Here is an 18,746-nt window from a genome sequence, read left to right on the forward strand (position 1 = left end):
ATGAGAGGGATAGTAAGAAATCAAAGAGCATCAATCCAACATTCTTATAGCTAAACAAAAGATAAAGGCATTTTTTTTCAAAACACAACATTTTTTATTCAAAAATCACTTAACACTAAACAACAACTCTAACATTTTTAACAATAATCCAACAATATAACATCAAACAATTTTTTCAAATCACAAACATTTTTTTCTCAATTGACAATCTACTTTAAACAGGGCTGACAACGTTGTGAATGAAATTGTGATTTCCACTGTTGGAAATCATTAGGCCATTGATGGACACTACGTTTCCTAGCTTGAGACAAAAGATAAGCATAATGGTCACAAAACCATCGATCTACTTTCACATCGTTTCTAGCAGAAGAACGAGGATCAAAATGAGTCACTAAATGTTCTAAGGAATAGCCCAGGCTGCGATGATGCAGAAAATACACACAGTACTGTCCACACACCAAGGAATCTGTGCCTTGTAATCTCACGTTATTGAATCGGGTAGTCTGAGCATTTCTTCTCATAAAGTCGATGATATCGTCTTCCAAAGGGGGCAATCCGTACGAATCGAAATATTCCACACATCCTTCTTGAGGAAAGTAGACGGCTACCCAGTGGGTTCCTGGGAGATGACTGTCGTCCGTGTTGATCACGTAAGCTTGATGGTCTTTAGGTTTGCGATGAGGAAGTTCATCTTTAGCACAGACGACAGGATTCCAAGAAGCCGTATACGAACTGTGGTTCAAAAGGTAATAAAGTTCCCAGGTATCCATGTTTTTTTTTTCTTCTTCACAGGTAATAATAAGTCGTCAATTCGATCCTGACTTTTTGCTTGAAAATGTCTGACGAATAAACGGTTATTCGTTCTGTTTCCTCACTCTGATTCAGGAGAGTTTCGATACGATGGATCTCTTGAGTGGTTAATGGTGGACAAGAATGTTCACGCAAGTCTTTATACCACTGGTGCAATACGTCTTCGTCCGAGATGAGACTCCAAGCTTCGTCCAGATACTCGTCCAATTTTTCTTCTTGACTCAACATCAGGCATTTATCGTGTTGAATTTGACTGGGATGATCGTTTTGACATCCATAGCAATTTTTTTTGCTCAATTCCGTCATTTTTTCGACCAAGTGTTTGGCAAAACAGGAGACTAAATGGGCTTCCTGTTCTGACCATCTCGACTTCATCATGATCACTTCTTCTTCCACAGTCTCCTCACATTTCATGTCCAAAGTTTCTCCACTAGGTAAAGAGGGACAACAGTCTTCCATGGTTTCTAGTAATCTAGAATGACTTCTCTCAAACTGTTGATTTCTATCGTATTATCGAATTCTGCATACAGGATGACGTTCACCGTTTCATCAGGGTCTCGGTCTTTAAACTGAATTTCCACACGAATCTGGCCGGATTTTATAGGGTGGAAATGTCCCTCGTCGCTGCCTTGGTCTGGAGTGAAATCAAAAGCCCACAAAGCGTAGCCTCCTGCATAATCCTCGTACGTAATACCGTGACTGGTATTGGTTCCTAACTGTCCGGTGGCTTCGTACAGGGACAAGTACGATCTCAAGTAATTCTTCTTGGTAAAGTCAGGTTCGAAAGGTCGGGTACACAAGGTCTTGCCATCGCGACTGACTTCGATTTTGGACACGCCAAAGTGTTGAAAGTAGAAAGGATTTTTTTCGGCAGCTCCGTTGAAGGCTGTATTCTCGACGATACCAACGATCAAACGTTTGGGTAACTGTCCTTGGAACAGATGATCTTCGATCATGGATCGCTGTCCCTTGGGAATGGTGAAGGTTTTCACTTCCACGCGTCGTATGGGATACTTGGCGGTCGTTCTGCTCAACGTCTGACTGATGTCGTTTCCCACTTTAGGTAACACTTCCACACGGCGTACGTAGAGTCTGGTTTCTTGGAATTTGGTTTTGTAACCGTCACTATCAGCCAATAAATGGAAAGCGGTACTGCTACGATTCAGTCTCAGGCGAACATCCACCCCGTTCAGTAAATGCTTTTCTTGCAACCACATGTCCAAATGCAAACGATCCATCAGTTCTAAACTTGTGTCGACTCCCGTGATTCTCTTTCTTCGTTCTACAAATCCATCATTGTTGTCTTTCTTTTCATCAGTTTCCAATATTTCAAACTTGGTAGGTTCGTCAGCTTCCCATACCACACAGGCATTGAGATGAGTGTTCTTGGCATCTATTCCGTACCTCAAGAGATTTTCCAGGTAGGCACGATAAGGGTAAGTATCCATGCTGCTACTGACCAGTTTGTTATTCAAGTACAAGTCCACTCCACTAAACAAGGAATGCATGAAATTGTTGACGGGAGCTACTGCTTCATCGTCTATAGGACCTCCAGTCTTATCTAGAATTTTGACTTTCAGGTACAAGTAACTGCTATTCAGATCGATGTAATCTTCGGGCTGTCCTTTGATTTCAAACTCGATGGGAGCGGAATCGGTCAGTGAGGAGACAGGGTGAAATTCCACCCACTGGGATTCTTGCATGGTCATCATGGTAGGGGGCATGGGAAACAGATCCAGTTCCGACTTGGAACAAGCGCAAGACTCTCGGTGCATCATTTTTTTGTTCTTTCTTAATAACAGAAAACGTCTAAGTCTCGAACGGTTCTTCTTTTCTTGGCCTTTCTAGCTTGAAGTCTGGTGAAAGGGTGTTTTCTTCGTCGTCTCTTTCTGCCTTGTCCTTGCTGAATGCCTGACTCGGTAGCGTGCAGGGCATTTATAGGTGTGTCTCGTCGGCCTAAAATGTCTTTGCCCGTTTGCAGCAAGACATTTTTGCCTGCCCTCATGAAGGCTTCTTTAGGGTTTTGTTTGTCGATGATGACATTTTGGAGAAATTCTTTGCCTTGCGTCAGTGCCGCATCTTTCAAGGCGTGCAATCCGCGTGCCACCATCGGTTTCAACACTGGGGCCACCGAACGAAAGGCCGATTTTAACATGTCTCCTAAACCGTGTCCTCGCTGTCGAGCAACCCTCGGTACACTGGATACATGACTTACTTACGAGTCGTGAGAGAACCGTTTTCGAAAATGGAGTTTCACCGTGACTTTTCCTTTGGTGAATGGAATATTTTGTCCCAAATCTCCTTTTATAGCAATGTTGACCGTGTCCAAATACGACTTGCTGACCGGCAAATAGTGAGGATGGACAAATTCGCGGTGGACGTGGTAAGTGTTTCCACCTTCCTCGTCAATGTTCGTGGCAGAATCTACTTTGAAAGGAATGACACGCAGTAACGGTACGGAGGTGTGTCCCACCACGTTGTACTCCACCACATCGGAGTACACAAACATCAAATTCAGTCCTTGGTTCAGTTCTACCGGGGCACGAAATAACTTGCTAAAAGACTCGTTGTCGTAAACGATGGGTAATTTGTTTTTCTTGATCATGGCCTTTCTCATGTCCATGTCTCCGCCCAACATGTCAAACAATTCAGGACAAAATAAAATGGACATGATTTTACTTCGTTCAAATTTCATCAAGAAGCGACGAGCTGCTTTGTGGTACTCCATGGTGACACTTTTGTTGACATGCCCCAAAGCTTTCAGAAACACGACATTAAACCTGGAGGTTATGGTGCTGACCAAATGTTGACCACTAAAATAATAGCCTGGGGGAATGAACAAGTGATAGGTGGTGTACTTTTGTGTACGGGTTTTCTTGTCATATTTGACATTGCTATCCATCCACTGTTGCATTTGCTCGTCATAAACTTCCACATCCAAAAAATTTTGATTGGGAAGGACATTGAGGACTTGGGTCGGGTGAATGATTTCTACTAAAGCCACTTCCCAATGGGCTTCGTGATCTAAGGGGATGGCCTGAGGTAATTTGGCCGTGTAACAGCACAACGTGTTGTGGGGAAACACCTCCATGGAACTGTCACTGGGTAAGGTTAAGTAAAATTGGTTTTGGTGACTCATAATTCCAGAGTTCTGTGGCTGTCCGAGGGGTTACTGGACGTCAGAGGCGTGTCTCCGCCCAAAATGGGGTTGTGGTTGTGGTTGGAGTGGTGACTGGCACTGGCACTGGACACAAGGTTCCCGTTGGAAGAGAATTTCAGGGAGGGATTGGGAAGCAGGTAACCGATGCAACAGCTCCATAAAATGGTCCACAATTGTTTGTCTCCTTGTTGCAAACTCAGATTGGCGATGGCTGCCCCGATGACACAATACACCACGAAGATTTGGCAGAAAAAGACGATTTGCGTTTTAGGCACACGTTCTCCACACCACACCCACAAGGGTTGTTTTTGTAAATCTTGCACAGAAGAACTAGGTGAAGGAGGAGTGGTCGACGTAGCTGCGTCTGTGTGAAAAGGCATGATGCTCACTTCTTTTTATAGTCGATGACTTGCGAAGCGTCGATCCAAGAATCAAAACTGGGTGGATATCCTTTCCAACGTACTTTGACTTCTTTGACACGTCGTTTGCCCACTTTACGGGTTCTGCGTTCGAGAATGCTTTCGATGTCGTACACGTCGTCTTCTTTTTTGGTCACACGTTATAACTCGGGCAAATAAAACGTTCCTTTGAGCACTTCTCCGTTCATGTCTTCCAATTTATAGAGGGCAGGATGACGGCCATGCACTCGTCCAGTGACGCGAAACAATTCGGTCGTCCAGTTAGGTAAGTAACCTTTGTCGAAAGTGCGTTTGGTTTTGCCAATGCGCACCCAATCTCCTACGGTCAACTCTCCACTTTTCTTGGGGACAGCCCTCGTCGGGGACGTACCAAACAGGCGCTCAAACACCAACACCTCGTTCTCGGGAGTCACGTCTTGCGGGGCACGTCCGATGCTTCGATGGTAAGATTGGTTGTACGCTTGCACCAGGTGCGGTAAGATGTCGATGTACTTCAGAGTGTGGTGATGCGTAAAATATTTCCACATGCGTTCTTTCAAAGTGCGTTGAAAACGTTCCACGATGCTGGCTTTGGTTTCGGGATTCTCGGTGGTAAAAAAATGAATGTCACGTTTCTTTAATTCTTTTTGGAAAGCTTGGTTCAGAAATTCGGTGCCTTTGTCCGTTTGCCATCGAAGAGGGTGACGACCGCTTTGTTTCAACACCCGTTGCAGGGCTCGCACTAACTCGCTGCTGGATTTGGAAGTCAAGGGCACGACCCAGGCAAATTTGGAAAAGACGTCGATGACACAAAACAAATATTTGTAGCCACGATTGTAGCTGGCCAAATGAGAGACATCGGCTAAATCGGCTTGCCATTGATGATCGATGCCTTCCACTCGGGTGCGACTTCTGGCAAACTTGCGTCGAATGGGTTTGTTTAAAGTGTAGGTAGCTTGTTCTTGTAACCATCGTTGCACTTGAGGTAAACGGAGACTTTTCAGTCGAGTTTTGGCAGCACGATACAATTTTTGAACTCCTGCATAACCTGCAGGATGCGAGGGATCGTAGTAAATGCTGGCTAAGACTTTTTCCATTTTTTTTCTGTTTGTGTGTTAATAAGGCACCCACTCTTGGAGGATGCTGCTCTTTTTCTCTTGGGATACTTTCTTGGATTGCAATTCTCTTTGTGTGCGACCGGCAATAGGTGTTGAAGAGGAGGAGGATGTCTGAGTGGGGAATATCGGTTCTTGTTTCACTTCTGTCTTCACTTCTGTCTTCACTTTCTTTTTCTCTTGTGATGAAGAAGGGGTGGCCATCATCTTTTTAATCCATCCAGTTCTGGAGGTAGGTGGTGTTGTTAACTTGCGTACTTTTTCGGGTGGAGTTTGAAACCCTTCTTCTTCTTCTTTTTCTGTCTTGGTCACTGGTAGTGGTGGTACTGGTACTGATACTGGTGATGGTGCTGAACTTTTCATCAAGCTCTTAAAATCTTTCAGAGTGGGTAGAGCTGTTTCGTCTAAAGCTTTCCGGTGAAAGAGTTGCAGTCGTTGCAAAAGTTGACCGTACTTTTGCGATTTTTCTGTTTCGGACAAATCTTGGCGATCCATCAAGGACTGCAATTCGTGTTGTAACTGGGACATCTCGCTCAAATTGGGATTGGGAGGTAAATGTGGGGTGCGTTGTTCTTGCCAACGATGGTATTCCATCCATCGTTTGTAAGGCACTAAAGCTAGTTTTCGTCCTTCCATGGGGTTGTCAGCGGTCGATTCTGAGATCTTGGGACTTCCGAGGGTCTTTTTATCTTGCTCCCACCAGTCCTCCCAACATGGTTCCCAAGACTCCTTTCAGTATGGGGCCTAACAAGAGAGGCAAAATGCCTCCACGTTGGACCAACATCTTCTTTTTTTGACGAATGGGAATTTTCTTTTGAACCATTTGGCGAAGAACGTGACGATGTTTGCCTAAGCATTGTTTCTGGTGTTTGGACAAAGGGATCGTGCCTTTCAAAACGTTCAAACAACATTCGCACACGGTATCGATGACCTCTTTGGAGGCCGTTTGAATGAGTTTTTTTCGTAGGGGTGGAGAAGCTTTGGACAGGACAGATAACATGTCCCCATGTTTGGCTAAACGTGGTGGCAGTCCTTTCCTTTTCTTTCCTTTGGGTTTTCTGGAGGGTGACATCTTTGAGTCTTCAGGAGCACCAAAAAAACACTGATACCCTACTTGGTCACAGGCCTTTTTTATACTGGAACGCGTCGCCACTGATTGTCTTTACGTCGTATCAGTTTGAGGACAGGCATGACACGTCGTGCAGGGGTACGCAACGGACTAAATCGAGCCAGTTCTTGCTTGGACAAATCCAGTAAACTTTGTAACATGCCCGATCTTTCATGGACTTTGATTTTGGGAGAAGGTACTTTGTGAGCAGCAGCCACTGTCACTAAATTGGAGGGTCCTGCCACTGGGGAAGTTCTTTTGGGGGTCATCAACGGAGAAGTTCTTGGTGTGATCAACGTCTCCAAGTACTCTTCAGTTCTGGGTGTCATTAACGGAGAAGTGAATAAACGTGAGGCTGCCAGGGACGCAGTCACCGCTGTGGCAGGTCGTGGTTTGCGAGTGTAAAGTTGCGTCCTGGCCGAAGTGCCTCTCTTGCGACTAGTTTTCTTCTGTGGACTTTTCTTTTTCTGAGGACTTTTTCTCTGTTTCTTTTTCTGGGGGCTTTTTTTCTTTTTCCGGGGTAGTGGTGTCTGGTCAGAGGAGGGTCCTGCCACTGGAGAAGTTCTCCTTGGGGACCTGGTCTTTTTCTTTTTCTTCTTGGGACTTCGTTGTACTTTTGTCTTGGGTATAACTTTTCGGGCATTAGGATCCCATCTTAAGAGAGAGCGAATGATGACCCCTCCCAGAGTACCGCTCCCTCCAGATTTCAAAATGATTTGTTTTTTGGTTTGAGTGTCGATGCGGGGATCGGCCAGTTGGACCAAAGCGACTTTGTTTCGTTTGAAAAAGCGTTTGGTTTGATGAGGAATCTGAATGATTCCTTGGAGTAATTGACGTGCCGTCACCGTGAACCATCGTAAGACTTCTTTGAGACTAGCTTCTAAGACACGAGCTCGTGTTTGTGGATTTTTTTCTCGACTGATGCCATACAAGGCACGAATCAGTTTGACGGGAAGATGCGACTGAAGGGACGTCATGTTCACACTGTGTGAGACAGACGAAAAAGGGTCTGAGGTTTTTATAGATTTTTTTATGGGGAGTGAAATGAAGTCGAGGACGGAGACGTGTACAGGACAGGCCCTCCGTCTTGGCACCAGTGGTGAAACAAGTGGGTACGAAATCGCAAATCCTCGGGGGTTGTAGGTTTCAAATCGACGAGTAAATAGGCGTGTGGCCTTTGAGTGGCATCATCGTACGCCTGAGTCAGCCAAGGCGTTCCTAACTGTTTGGCTAAGACTTGCACTTGCGATTTATCTCGAGGGCTTTTAAACAAGACGACGTAATGCGCATTGAGACTGATGGTGCGATGGGCTTTACTTTGTTGAAACAAATTTTGGGTGATGTAAACGACACTGGCATTACGGTGATGCCCTTTGCGCGTGAACCACAGTTTAATTTCTTCTTCGTCTCCTCCTAACATGTCGTCGAAAATGACCAAATGGGTTTGACGGGAGTCAGAGACGATGCCGTCGTCTTCTTTAGGAATGCCTTCCACAAACACGATGGAATCGCCTTGACTTTCTCGCAAGAGGCTGTACGCCGATTGCTACTCTTTGTAACACCACACGATCCGTTGAGGTGGCCGATCGATCAAATGATGTTTATGTTCGATCAAACGTTTGACGAATTCGGTTTTGCCTGAACCGCTAGGTCCAGCAATGAGCATGTTAAAGGGATGGCGAAGATACAAAGCCTCCCAACTGGCACGATCTAAGTGTTCGTCGATGACTTTGACAGTAGAGGAAGAGGGAGCAGAGACAGCAGAAGTAGCCATGGTGTGAGAAATGTCACTTGTGACACGAAAAACAAACAAGACAAGAGTTTATATACTTTTTCAGAACACGTTTATTGAATGTTTTTTTTCAAACATGAATACGAAAGACAAAAATACATAAAAGCCAAAGGCTTAAGTACAAGAATAAAAGGCACATGATAACCATGAACGTGGAATAAAAACAAGTGTCTGTACAACATGTTTTGGGTAAAGTTCTAACCAGTTCTATGGTAGAGGGTAAGGTCACACAAGTGTCCTCCCGAAAGGGTCTTTCAGGCCTGTCCACGACAGTCCCGTCCTGGGTGACGGGTTCTTCTGGCACCGTCACTAACACGGGTTGAAAAGTAACTTTTTTCCTTGAATAACTCTCGTGCATACTGGGCCACCTCTTGGGTCCAAGCCAAACCAATCTGGTTTCTTCTTCGTCAACGACATGGTAAGTTACTTCAATGAACAATGAACTATCGATCTTGCCTAGGGTTCCTTTTTATATACAGACCAATACCGACGTGACCGTACGGCAACGTAAAGTGATTGGGAAGTCGCACTCGCTTCTGGTATACAATTTGATAGACTTTTTCCAAGGGTCGACTGACGATGTGGTGAGTGGGTAAACGTACAATCTTGTTCGGTTGATAGGTGGTTACTTCAAAGTTTCCATCCTCTCCCGATTGCAAGGCTTCTTTCAATACCCCAAAGTTGACCACTCGACTGGTACGATGATTCAGAGTCAGTCCTTTCACTTTGCACGTCGTGTGCACTTCTCCTTGTTTGTCCCGGTATTCGTAGCCGTAATTTTTGGGGCCGCCACTGACGAAACTTAGAATCTTGTCGTCGGGATGCTCGTCTGTCCAGGCTCCTAAACGGTCTCCTTCGATGTCAGGGTGATGTTGAATCGGGTGATGGATGTAAATGCAGCTGTCCGTGTCAAAGTACAGGACGCGTTCCCCTAACAGTTCTAAAGCTTCGTACAATTTTAAGCGAGCATGAGCTGTCACGTAAGCCGCAATGATGACATTTCCAAAAGGGTCGTCTTGTACAAAGTCCAGATCTTCTTCGTAATTGACCAAGATCAAATCCTCTCGAACGACGTCCACGTGTTTCATGTATTTGGTTTTGTCGTGAATCATCTGGAAGTAGCGGGAAGGTTCTGTCAAATATTCCGTCTTGGGTAAACACGGTCGTTGTGCCATTTTACCCCACAAGCAATTTAACATCACTTTGGCAAACGATCGCCTGCCTTCGTTTTTCTCGATGTGGTCTAAAGAGATGCCTTCTTGTGCATAGTATTTCTCTTTGAATTGTATTTGGTCTTCGGGAATGTGACACCAGGAAGGATAGCCGCTGGCTTCTTGCTTCAGTTTCAAAAAGGCATCCACGTAGTCAGCGAAAATGCCTTTCTGAGTAGGGTCACCCTTGTGGTACTGTTGTGTCTTGGGAAAGTGGCAAATTTCGTACACTTCTAACAGTTGGTATCCCATGTCCAGAGCTTTGAACAATTCTACGCTGACCCAGGTTCCCGTCAAGGCCCGTTCTTCCTGGCTGTGCTGACAAGGCTGATCTTGGTTGCACGTTTCGGCACAAGTACGGCACAAAGGAAACATCAGTTTGCCTTGACAATGGTGAGGTAAGACGGGATGGTATAGGTTCGTGGGAGGCAAAACTTTGCACTTGATCAAGCCTTCGTATTGTCGAATGTTTTTCAGGTCGATGTGTTCCGTCAGCAATTGCGGGTGCCCTACAGGAAAGCGACAATATTTGCACACGTAGGGATACAGCGAACACACGTATTTGATTTCTTCTCCTTTCTCTTCGTCGGCTTGGTACAGCAAACAGGTGGCATTGGTCCTTCCTCCGTACAAACTATCCCTCGGGTTCAGCGGGTCCATGAACTGGTAACTTTCCACGAGGCGTTTAAACTCGGGATCGGTTTTCATACGGTGATCGTATTCGTGTTCCCACATTTCCACCACTTGGTATCCTTGCTGTTCTAACTTTAGGCGCCGCTGACAAGTGTCCTGGTACAAGTCTTCCATGGTCCGTTGTAAAAACTGATTTTTAGTGTCACGGTCAGGGTAGCAGACGGGACATCCGTGAAATAAGCAACCGTTAAACTCGTACACGATCTTGGGGTTTTTTAAGTCCCAGCCATCGACCGAATACGTTCCGATGGTCTTTTCGCCTCCTCCGTTGCGGGCATGCTGAATCCACTTGTCTTCCTTGTCGCACAAGTAATGTAACCAACGTAGGGCTTTGAACGAGTATTGACGCTTGACATAGTTGGTCGTTTGAGGACTGATGACAGCCACGGTGTTTTCAGGCATAAATCGTTGGCGGTACACTAAGGAACACGCTTTGGCAATGGTGCAAGCTTCTTTCAAAGGAGCCACCCCTCCGTGTTCCATGAACAGTTCTCGAAATTTTCCACAGCAACGTCGTAAAATGTCCACGTCGGAACGACAATACTTTAACATTTCTTCCTGAAAGTCGAAGGAGTCAGAGGCATGAGCCTGGTACCAAGCGTAGAAAGCTTCTCGTTGTTCGGTACGCATGTTGTCGGGGTCGTAATAGTGAGCCTCAGGCAAATGGGGTAGAACGGCGTGTTGATTGGCTTCTGTATTGAAAAAGTGAGGAAAGTACCCTTTAGCCATTTCTGTCATTCCAAACGTTTTAGGCATTCGACTCAAAGGCATGGCCAAGTAACTCATCGAATCTTTAAACTGCACTTGTCTCACTTGCATGAAAATGATTTTGGCTCCGTTCAAAATCACTTTAGGACGTTCGGTGCCATGTTCCGTATAGTACCTCAAAAGAAACTGTCCATCGTATCCGGAGAAATTGTGAGCCATCACCGTGGCATGACGATGACAATCTCCGTAACGTTCGATGTCCTCTTGGATCCACGTCTTGTCGATGGGGTCTAAGACCCATTGGGCAAAATCGGCTAACGTGTTTGGTCCCCGAAAGATTTTTTCACGCCCTCCGGGAATCTTGCTGCAGTGAGGGCAATGACTGAAGATAGGTTCTTGAATGCACTTCTCGCACGCTCGATGAGCCACGCAAAAATTAGGAATGTGAATGCCGGTCTCTTGCATGCATTCGAAATCGAAAAAGATGAAATTGCCTTTCTTCTTGTGACCGTCCTCTTTCTCTGGTGGGGGTTGGTATTTTTGCACGTAGCATTGGTGTTCCAAGTCCACGATGCGGTGACAAATGTGACATTTTTTCTTTCCTCGACATACGTGTGCCTTGGCATTATTGGTAAGTATGCCTTGTCCACAGGTAGGGTACAATCTCAGGAGTTGACAAGCACATTTCTTCTGTGAACCTTGCGTCTTCAAATGTTGTTGGTAAAAGGTAGGGCTGACAAACGTACGCAAACAAGTTGAACAAGGCACTGGTTCTTCGCTCAGACAGGGTTGAGAGGCCAAACATCCTGGGCATTTCCATCCACAATGCTTGTGTTGCTCTCGATTGTTATAACCATAATCACATTTCTCACAATAATAACCGTATCGCAGGAATGCAGTGATACTGGTAATCGTATCGAAATGGTCATCGTGATGATAAAGGTGAATGTATTTTCCGTCCTTAAAATCTTGGCCTCGAAACAACAGAGACCCACGCATTTCTTGAGGGTGCACTTTCAAGGTATAGCGTGGAGCTAGGGCATCTTGCAATTTCTGCATTTCAGGAATGCCACAGGGTGTGTCTTTGGACAGACCAGCTTGTTGCAACAGGAGTTCTGCTTCGTTTCGTTGTTTGGCTCGGTCCGATTGTCGAATAGTTTTCCAGGCTCTTTTCCATTCTGTCGTGTCGTTCTTGTTGGCATAGGTTCGTCCCACCACGATGGCTCGGGCTAAACACATCTGGTCATGAGGGTTGTTAATTCGGACGAGACTTGTTTTGGTGTTGCGAAGGTCGTCCACCAATAACATCTTTTTGCGTCCAGTCCCTTGAGGAAGAGAGACGTGAGCCATTTTCAGTGTGGCTTTACCATCGGTGATGTCAAACTGGTCATTAGATTGTTGTACGTGTTGAATCTTGTCCATGACTTTGGAAGGGGTTAGTTCTGCGGGTCTGCTAAACTCGATCCAAACAGGGGATTTCAAACCGTCGTGATCTATGGATAGTGTCAAGCGATCGTCTTCTTTGGGTTGACATTGTCGCTTGAGTGCGGTAAGCAAAGAATCCCACACCCCAGTGATGAACCCTTCTGCTTTCTCCAATAGTACGTCGGCCTTGAAATCTTTAAACTTCACCGTGTAGGTGTAAGCCGTGGTTCTAAATTTTCTAGAGTAGCGCTTTTCCGTCTCTCGAATGGAATAGTATTTTTCAGGGTTGACTAAGGGTGACGAACTTGGTTTAGAGGTTTCAAATTCTGGTTCACTCATGTCCTCTTCAAAATCACTGGCATGAATTTGTGCCAAGATTTCAGCTCTGGTACGAGGCGATAGATCACGTTTCTGCATCTTACTTTCTTCTTCTTTCTTCTCGAATGAATGGGATCGTTTCATCTTGAGTGCAAAACGTCAAATGACTCAAGCGTAAACACCATAGACTAATTTATAGTCATGGCAGACCAGCGTATATAAAAGGGTGTGTGTCTTGTCCTTTCACTATTCATTTCACTCTCAAGCCGAGCACAACAATGGAAGAGACTACCCAGATGGAACGTTTCGTCAGAGCTTTGCGAGGGGTCATTAGAAAATTCTCTTCAGACCAGCCGACGGACTACTCTCCTTCCTTTCGAGATAATAGTCAAGATACTTGCTATATTTGTCAGAAGAAAGGGCATTGGTCTTCAGAGTGTCCAGACCGTCAAAAAAGAAAAAAAAAACAGGGGCTAAAAAAGACAAAAGTCAAGATACCTGTTATTATTGTAAAGAAAAAGGACATTGGTCTCCAGATTGCCCAAAAAAGAAACAAGAGGAGTCAGAAGAAAAGAAGGATTCTTCAGAAGAAGAGACGGATTCTTCGGAAGAAGAGAGGGATTCTTCAGAGGAAGAAGATGAAGAAAGAAGACAATTCTATTTAAAAGAAGCAAAGAAACAGGAGAAGAAAAGAAGAAGGGAAGAAAATGAGGAAAAAACGGTGAAGAAATTCAAAAAACAGAGAGACTAAACAAGGAGAAAGAAGAAGTCAATGAACTTTTAATTAAAGTGTTCTGTGGTGAATTGTGAATTGGATTGTAAAAAATGGATAAAAGAATACATGGATGATATAAGGTAAGTGTCTTTGAGTTTTGATTTTAAAATAAGAAGCTACACTCACGCACTCATACAAAAAAGACACGTACTATAAGGGTAAAATGGTTTGTTTTTTTTTTGTTGTTGATTTTTGAGTTATTGGCAAATTGAAAGGCTATCTCTTTTCGAGAAATGTGGGTGGCCCTGAAAAGGGCCTTTTTATTTTGGTGTAGGGGTGAGTTTAACCAATCAACTTTAACTGCCTTAAGCCTTTGCCACGGCCAAGGCCTACTTCTGATGATTGGGTTGAAATCACTAAGGGTGGTACGATAGGCTTAGTCACAGGGTTGGCGTGTTTAGCTCGGGAAGGTCGTATTCTCTTCGGTCGTGATAAAGAAGTCTGATACATTTGTTTCAGACTTCTTAACTCCGCTAAAATGTCCAACAGTACCGTAGCCGTTTGATTTTCACCCTCTTGTTTCTTTGCTGCTACTTCTTCTTGTTGTTGTTTTTTTTTTCTTACCTCTTCTTGTTGCTGTTGCTGTTGCTGTAGGAGAAAAGCTTGTTCCGCTTCCTTTTGTCGTTGCATAAATTTCTCCAATTCTTCTTTCTGTCTCTGTCTAAAATTCTCCACTTGCGGTAATGAAGAAGGTAACGAAGGTTCCGGAACAAATTCTTGCGAGGTAAGAAAATCCACAAAATCCCAATGTACCTCTTCTGAAAGTAAGTCCGGGTTCCCTTGGGCAGTCTCCCCTGCTGGTGCACCCCAATGGATCGTTTTCTGAGTTTCCGTCATGTTGAATCACTGTCGCATAGATTGACTGCACACAAGCGCTAACGAATCTATATAGACCACGTGACGTCACAGACTGCTCTCTTCGGATTGGATGCGAGCTGACTGAATTTTGTAACGCGTGTTCGGATTGGTGAATGAATTCAATCCGTTTCAATCCTTCCTGTACCTATAAATAAGCGCAGTTCACTGCATTGATTCACCTATTCTCGTCGCTTCAAGATGTGGACCACAGCTGAGTCATCCACCCTTGTGTCTTCCATGATGTTTAGGACGGACATGCTCATGTATGTCAGGTCCAAGTGGACTGTTGTTGATAGGACAGATACTAGTCAATGGATGAGGAGAGTTTACATAGAAAGACAAGGATGTCTCAAGAGGGTACTTGTGTATGGACCGGCAGTTAGAAGGAGTTTAAGAAGAAGAAGAAGAAGATGTGACAGATGCCATCTATGTTAATATTAATATTAACATAAACCCAAAGGCCCTTTTCAGGGCCAGCCATATTTCTCGAAAAGAGATAGCCTTTCAATTGCCTACCCCTTTTTTAAAAAAAGTTTTAAAAAAAAAAAAAATCCCATGTTCAATTCCCCTCGAGGCTAGAGTGACCCAAGACGTTTTTCCCATGTTAAATTCCCCTTGAGGCTAGAGTGTCCCACGATTTTTCTCCATGTTAAATTTCCATTGAGGCTAGAGTGTCCCAGGGGTCTCTGTAATGCTAATTCCCATTGAGGCTAGGGTATCCCACTTAACTACTTATATTAATTAAACCAAAACGACAATTCTGCTCGAAACTGATGTTGAGTGCGCGACTAAATTAAAAGTTTGCTGGGCGGATCTATGCGAGCATGAATACTGTTTTTGTGTATTGATGAATCTACGGTTGTGAATTTATTTTGGAATAAAGCATATATTCAGTTATATTGTTTATTGTGATGTCTTTTATTATTAAATTTATGTGGCTAAACAAAATGAGCATATGATAGTAAGGTTACTGCATTGGCATTGGAAAATATAAACTGGTTTTTTTTCTGACAAAGAAATACTACGCTCCGCAAAGCCCTGCAGTACTTTTCAGAAGAAGAAAAAAACTCGCTCATATTTTCCTATACAAATGCAGTAACCTATAATTATGAGTTATTCACTGAATCTTGGTAAATTAAATGTAATATGACTATTAAAGAGGAATGTCTGGAGAAACTGGATGATCGAATGATAGGATAACCGTGACCGTTCGTTTCAAGCGAAAAGAGGTTTTTAGAACTTTCTTGTCATTTTGACAAACCAATTTAATGGAGCTTTATGAAGGTCAAGAAGGATTTATATGTCCTCGCTACAGATGCGATTTGATCTGTATGGAGCTATATGGTTTAATGATGGGACCAATTAAAGGGTTAAAGCTGTGCTTAATGAAAGTATCAATAATACCTAATGCATACTTTAAAGCATAGAGAAGATGGTGTTTCATTAAAGGTTAAATGAAGAATGTTTGCTATGTTAAAGTTTCAATCAGTACTGGATATTGGTTTACTGACTATGATCAGTGGGTTTCTCGCACTATCTGTATGCCACTTTTATTTTTTTGAACGCTGTCCTTAGATGATACCGAATGGTCTCTGTGGAAGCATTGCTACAAGAATACGTTTACAGCAAGCTCATTGTAAATCCTAATCGACGAATTGGCTTTTACATATTCCTTTTTCTTTCTGACTAGTAAATGGCTGGACACAGGTCACATTTTTCCGGAGAATATATCCATATAAGAAGGTGTGTTAATGTTTGGGGGTTTTTTGGGAGGGGGGCTGTTTAAAATGATATGCCTTCAGCATGATTTACGGTATTCCACAAGAATTTTGATTCAATATTACTGCATCTTTATGTCTACGGTTGTTATCCAGGCATACCAAGAGTACCTGTCCTGCCTGCGAAAACTAACTCATTATAAAGCTGTTCACAGACACCACGCTCTGTTGTATCCATGTTATTCTCACACGCTAAGAGGTCTCATTAGCGAGACAATCAATCAATTCCTTCTTGAATCTGACTGGAGGTCCATGCTTTCACTATTTACAATTATATCTAAATAACCGTCGTCGTCAACTGATGGGACTTTTAAACGCGTAAATACTTCAACATACTCCTCTTCAATCACCTAGTGGCCACATATAAAAATTCTAATTTTGCATTTGCATGGGTTTTCGTAATTCCCGTTGTATGACCCATCAGTAAGCATTACAAGCCGAAGATGGGTAACTTACGCAATGCACGTGAAGCCATCAAATACCTAATACGAAGAATTATATCTCACATTACTTAACACGTATATATTAGGATATCCCGTGAATGTCTTATGCTATCAAACCAATCCTTGCTACCATCACGTCTCGTGGATATCCTGTACATTATGATGTATACTCCTACAAACTGGCTTATTGCTTTGTTTGAGAAATATCTTCCTAACATAACTGCCCACAATCAAAAACAAATTCATAAAATCTTACAAATCTAAAGACAAAGACGAAAATACAAATAGTACACAACCAAGGCTTATTATAATATTTATGCATCCCAATAGAAAATCGAGTCATGCATTAGGCCTATTTATGTGTTCAGTTCATGGTTTTGCTTTTACTGATTTTACATAACATCATACATTTGTCTACGTGCTACATATTTCGCATATTCTTCAAGGAAAATGTAATGGAGTGTTGAAGTGGCATGCAATAAAGGTAAACATGGACAAATGTATAGTCAGGAAGTCATTATTTATATTAAGTAAGAAATCTGGTCTATTTTATGGACACACATGGTCATTGGATTTCACTGACAAAATAGCTTTCGCTAATGATAACTGTTGCCTTGATTAATCTTCTACGAAACTAATCGACCAAAGTTTGATAATATGGATAGGGAACGTGATATATCTATGAATTGTATTTAGGCATAACATTAAATTGAGTAACATCTAACTTTATTCGGGTAGTTAAGGTGAAATACATAGCAAGATCTCCAAAATGAAGATCTGGGAGAAATAAAAACTTTACAAATGTGAAATATAGTCCTATTTTAAAGTAGATTGATTTGTAAGTATCTTTGCTAACAAAGGTAAAGGAAATGAATAGACTTGATTTTTATTGGAGAATTGTTTTAGTTCCCATGGTTTCACAACGCAAAGTTTTAATATATGTCTGTTCTGTATATTTGTTTCTTTAAATATGTTCTTTTAAGTTCAAAATGCGTCCCATTAAGAACCATGGGATAGCGATTATGAATTTTAATAAAAATAGAAAGATAATTGAGAATATACAGTTATTAGTAGTATATGGGGCCACCCTAGCGACAATGGGAATTAGCATTACAAAACCCCTTGGGCCACTCTAGCGACAAGGGAAATTTAACATGGAGAAAAACCCTGGGTCACTCTAGCGACAAGGGGAAATGAACATGGAAATTGAACATGGGAATGTCACCTGGGGATCCGTGGGAATTAAACATTGGTAACGTCATAGGTTTATAGGGTCAAAACCTTTTATAGGGTGAAATGTATTTGTAGGGACAAAGGGTTGATAGGGACAAACATAGACATACAGAAACAAACAAATACACATTGAAACACACAGAAAAGAGGACAGAAATATTCTAAAGAAAGACTCACAGATAGAATAGAGACTCGATAAAGAAAAGTCTGTTGTATGGGTTCAAAACATTTATTCAAGTACATATATACATGGGCTCTCTGGCCTGTGCTTTGGTCTAAGCACTATCCATTAAATACGTAAACATTTGAACATAAAAGAAACATATTGACGAGTTGTTTAGTTATTGACTCTAGTAAACTAATGTTTAAAATTAACGTTCACTCCTTTCTAAAATCACTTCATATGCAACGAATTTACATTAAATGTTCGTTTATAAGAAAAAGTTAAAACAAAACAAGTAACAAACAATCAAATAAGAGAAAGTTCGTGTTTGTCTCTCTATCCGTTACACACGTTGTTTAAAATCTGGTCAGCTACCACTTGTGTCCCAGCATAGATGTTTCCGATCTCGTATTCCCTGTCAGTCGTAAATCTGCTGTTACGTCCATCGTGCTAGGTACACTTATCGGTAAGCAGATCAAGAGCAGTGATCGTCTTCTTCCCATGGAGGTACAACATATGCCATATGAATAGTCACTTTTCCATCGGTGATGTCAAATTTTTCTCTCACCGACCGCACGTCTTCAATAGCCCTCAAAAGTTTGGAAGAAGTTATTTCTGCAGGTGTGCTAAATCCGAGACATACAGGCGAGTTCAAACTGTCGTGATACATAGATAGGCTCAAACGACCTTCATCTTTGACTTGGCAATGACATTTGAGTTCCTCTAACAGTGAGTCAAGTAGATCCGTAATGAAACCT

The sequence above is a fragment of the Sinohyriopsis cumingii genome, chromosome 6 (assembly GCF_028554795.1).
Source record: "Sinohyriopsis cumingii isolate HCF-2022 chromosome 6, ASM2855479v2, whole genome shotgun sequence".
NCBI classification, from domain to species: Eukaryota; Metazoa; Mollusca; class Bivalvia; order Unionida; family Unionidae; genus Sinohyriopsis; species Sinohyriopsis cumingii.